Below are 4,859 nucleotides of genomic sequence, written 5' to 3' on the forward strand. Positions count from 1 at the left end.
ATATCAAGGCAGTTTTATTTTTGGTGATGGTGATGCTTGGGAGGAGGGGGGCGTGACACTGAGGAGCAGGGAAGGGAATGTTCTTGGTCATTGGAGCCCCTGAAGGGCCTCTTCTTCCAAAGTCAACCAGTGACTAAGAAGCAGCAGTGAGGCACAAGGGCAACCTCATTGAGAAGTGTCCACTGGACAGGGAGAAGCATTAGTTTGGGCAGTAAATGTCAGGTAGCTAGTTGATACTGGGGACCCTTGCAGGTCATCTGGTCAACCTGGTTGTCAGAGGCATGCTACCTGTTCTTTCTAGAAGGGAGACCTCACAAGGCCACACAGCTACTTCCACTGGTTGAGAAAGAAGCTTGGGAGAGTCTGTAGGGCAAACGCACCCACTGAACGTCTACCATTAGGTAGGAAAGGCATTTAGGCAACATGGGTAGACAGCTCGGTGTAAAGGGGACCCATAAATCCTGCCAAGAGAGCGCTGTGGTGCCAGAGGTGTTCTGGACCTGTGCTATTCAGCGAGGCCGCTACCAGTCACATGTGGCTCGTGAGCACTTAAAATGTGGCTATTGTGGAAGAGGAACTGGTTTTTAAACTTTATTTAATTATAATTAATTTAAATTCAAGTTTAAATAGCCACATGTGGCTGTGACTGCGGTGTTGAGTAGCCAGCCCTAGTGAGAATCTCACATTACCAACCACATCCCAGTGCTGGGATAGAGGCAGCTCTAGGTGACATGGTTGCTCTGTCTAGTCCTGAGGGAGGTCTGGGTGCTTTGTAAGTCACAGGCCGGGGATCTGAGGCTTCCTGACTCCTTCCAGCCTCTTCACTGCTCTGGGAGGATGTCTCCGAGTTATTTCACAGCAGCACTCCTGCTGCAGGGCTGTCAGCCTTGCCCGGTTCAAGGTCAAGGGCCCCGTCTGTGACTTGAATACAAGCTCAGCTCTATAGCTCTGGAAGGATTACAGGGGAAAACCAGGGGCGAAGGGATCTCGTGTCCCTAACTTGGAGCATAGGCAAGCTTCACAATTGTCCCCTCATACTGGTCTCCCATTTTCCACTTAAAAGATAAGAAGGAAGATAAAACGCCGGGCGCGGTTGCTCACGCCTGTAATCCAAGTACTTTGGGAGTCCAAGGCAGGCAAATCACAAGGTCAGGAGATCGAGACCATCCTGGCTAACACGGTGAAACCCTGTCTCTACTAAAAATACAAAAAATTAGCCGGGTGTGGTGGCGGGCGCCTGTAGTCCCAGATACTCAGGAGGCTGAGGCAGGAGAATGGCGTGAACCCAGGAGGCGGAGCTTGCAGTGAGCTGAGATCACACCACTGCACTACAGCCTGGGCAACAGAGTGAGACTCCATCTCAAAAAAAAAAAAAAAAAAGGAAGATAAAACATATAACAAAAGAAAGCTATTCTAAATGAGGACATTTTTAAAAAGCAAGAGCACAGATACTGTCAACATTCAATTGTGGGAAAACATAGGAACCCTCAGCTAGCCAAACAGGGCTGCCCCAAATGGTCCAGCAGAATCCCTGGGAATACAAATCCCTCCCACAGGCACCAATAACCTTCAATTATTTTGACACATTCAGTACTTCTCTGCCAAGGTTGACAAAAGACATCCAATCTCAGCTTCTGCCCAGGCTGCCCTGGGCAAGGCTGAAGGCCCAAGGCACCGGCCCCAAGCTCCAGCCCGCCTGAGGCCAGGGCATCAATCAGGTGTAGGAGCAGATCTAGGGTAGGGGGCTGGGCTGGGCTGGGTGAGGGTCATGACTCAGCTGACTTCCTGGTGCTGGTGCTAACTCCAGCACCAGGAAGATCTGGAAGGGTAGGAGGAGACCAAACAGTGATGCAAACCTCAGGCTGGCTCCCTTGAAAGTGGGTCCAGAGGGAGGAGAAGGCATGTGGCTGTCCCAAGCCCGAGTGCCCCGCTTACCCAGCCCTCCAGGCAGGACATGGTCAGCCTAGGTCAGATTGTAGAGCATCCACAGGTGTCATGGAAAGATGTCTGCATTTCACCCTGTAGAAAATGGAATTTGTGAGAGTGTTAGGCAGATTTGTCAATGGCTGGCTTTTCAGGCGTCCTGAAGAGCTGTCTATGTCCTCCAGGGGCTGGTGGTCTGGATCTTCTTTGAACATTAGGAAAGACCTTGTCTCTGGGAAGACAATCTCCTATATGGGCCATGGGTTACATTTGAGGGAGAGCAAGAACAAATTGAGGCCTTGGGGAAAAGCAGGTTTCTGAGAAGGTAGTAACAAAGCTCGTTCCTCCCTCCCACTTCACACACCAGCCTGGCTGTCTAAAACAGAGAATGGTCACATCGGGCAGCTCTGAAGGTCAGAATGCTCTGGTTACTATGGTTCAGAATGATAACTGAGTGGCTATGGCCCTTAAGGTCAGAAGTAGAGCTTCTGATAGTCTAAGGATAAAGAGTGGCAGAAGAGCTATGAACAGAGGTGTCTCTGCCATGTAGCTTTGCAAAGGGTGGTGATAAGGGATGACAAAGATCTCAAGCCCAAGGATCCAGCAAGAGGCAGTCCTGACATTCTGAACTCCCAGCGCCCGCCTCCTCCTTCCCTCTCCTAGAGAGGCTGGGTGCTGCCAGGTCAGCGTCTCCGGGTGTGACTCATGTCTCAGCCACCCTGCCTGGGACACTGGCAACCACCCCCGCCCTTGCAGGCCTGCTTGAGACATGACTGCTCACTCCTTTAATTTATTCCCTGTTCCTCAACCACCTCGCCTCAGCCCACCCCATGACTAATGGGCTCCCACCACCCACCCCGGGGCATGCTGAGAGGGCATCACCAGCACTGCAATTATCTGGATCATTCAGGCCCAAAGATTCTCTCCACCTCCAGCCCCCAGCACCAACTTTGTCCTGAAATTATCTGCATCACTCCAGCGATTCCAATGCATTGTCTACACATGACATGAATCCACAGCCTCTGGTTTTAAAGGCCAGTGCTGGGCTGGCCAGTGATTCCTTCACACCGGCCATGTCACCAACTTCTCATGCCTCAGAAACATGGTCATTTTAGAGCTAGCGGGATCTTAGAAATGACTAAAGCCAGTGATCCACACCAGAAGCACCAAGCATCTTTCAACATCCAGACATGTCCAGGCCACATCCCCAGAGATACCCCAGAACTAGCTCCAGACGTGTGTGTGTGTGTGTGTGTGTGTGTGTGTGTGTAAAGCACCTCTGTCCTCCTGGTTGGAACCTCTGCTGTGATTCCCCCCAACCCGCCCATCTGACCCAGAGGGAGAAGTATCTTGCCCAAGGCTCAGGCTGATTAGTGGCAAAGCCAGGATTGGGTGTGCCTGCCTCCCTTCCATTGCGCACAGAAGGGCTTAACTCACTGGACAGGCATTCAAGTCTCCCGACCCCCTCAGGCTCGCCCATCATCTATGTTCCTGAGCTCTCCTCTCAGCCTTCTGGTTCTATCATTACTCCAGCATGAAATTTCCTCACCACCCTTCATGTCCTTTTCCTCCTGGAAGCATCTCCATCCATTCCCCATCTCCAGCCATCCCCAGTTCCTAGCCTAACTCACAGGGAGCCTTTTTTTTTTTTTTTTTTTAAGACTGAGTCTTGCTCTGTTGCCCAGGCTGAAGTGCAGTGATGCGATCTCGGCTCACTGCAACCTCTGTCTCGTGGGTTCAAACGATTCTCCCTGTTCAACCTCCCAAGTATCTGGGATTATAGGCATGCACCATCAGGCCTGACTAATTTTTGTATTTTTAGTAGAGACGGGGGTCTCACCATGTTGGCCAGGCTGGTCTCGAACTCCTGACCTCAGGTGATCCACCCGCCTTGGCCTCCCAAAGTACTGGGATTACAGGCGTGAGCCACTGCGCCCAGCCCACTAAACCTTTTTTGTCCATGCCTGGGGCAAGTTGCATCTGCTTGACAGTTCAGTTCGCCACAGCACTGTGACACTGACTCTAGGATTTTACAAGTTGTAAGTTTGTCTTTTTCTTTTGGAAGCTCTGGAAGGTCAGGGAGCCTTCCCCATCCTCTTGCCCACAGAGGTGCTAAGTGAATGTGGAGATGTGAGTTGATGTGACATTGTAATGTCCCACACCCAGAGGAAGGATGCTCACCTTTAGATGTTTCCTTTTGGATCTTTGCAATCTGGGCTCCCTTTACATATTAAACACTGACATTTTCCATTTGTGTAAACATTCACAATGAGACAGGCCTCCAGGCAGGCCAGCGAGGACCAGGGACTGGTAAGGGCTAGGGTCCAAAGGAGGAGGGAATCTCTGCACTGCAGGCTGACCAACACCATTTGGGAGCACTAAGAGGTAATAAGCAAGCACAACTGGTGTCACCCAGCAGACCAGGAAACATAAAAGCTGTGATTTTAGAAACATTAGGGAGCCAACCAGGAGCAAGCTCCTTCTTTCTGCTAGTTTCATCTGCAAGAACACAGGCTGGAGACAAGTGAGGTTGCCAAGCATGGATACCTAGGAGGGTGGATACCAGCTTGCGGGCTCCTGCCAACTCCTGCACACTTGAAAGGGCACTGCCAGTCCAGTGTGCTGCCCAGCTGGGAGGGCAGGACTAGCCATCTGCCTACCCTCGAGGGGTGCAGGCATCTCTCTGTTGGTGGCAAAGGAGGGTTCATCCCAGAAACCAGCCCTGACAAGGACTCTGTCCTCAGAAGTGCTTGTCCAGGAGAGTAGGTGAGGAGGTGGCTGGCCTCTGTGGCAGCTGCGGGCAACTCAGTGGTGTGGGGTGGGCAGCTCCCTGCAGGGAGCTGCAATCCAAAGCAAAGCAGTCGTGACTGACAGTTCAGGGCAGTCCCAGGTAAACGTGGATTGGCAGCAGCTGTGTGCTCAAGACCGTATCTCTC

This window comes from Trachypithecus francoisi, unplaced genomic scaffold, assembly GCF_009764315.1.
Source record: "Trachypithecus francoisi isolate TF-2019V2 unplaced genomic scaffold, Tfra_2.0 Lachesis_group17, whole genome shotgun sequence".
NCBI classification, from domain to species: Eukaryota; Metazoa; Chordata; class Mammalia; order Primates; family Cercopithecidae; genus Trachypithecus; species Trachypithecus francoisi.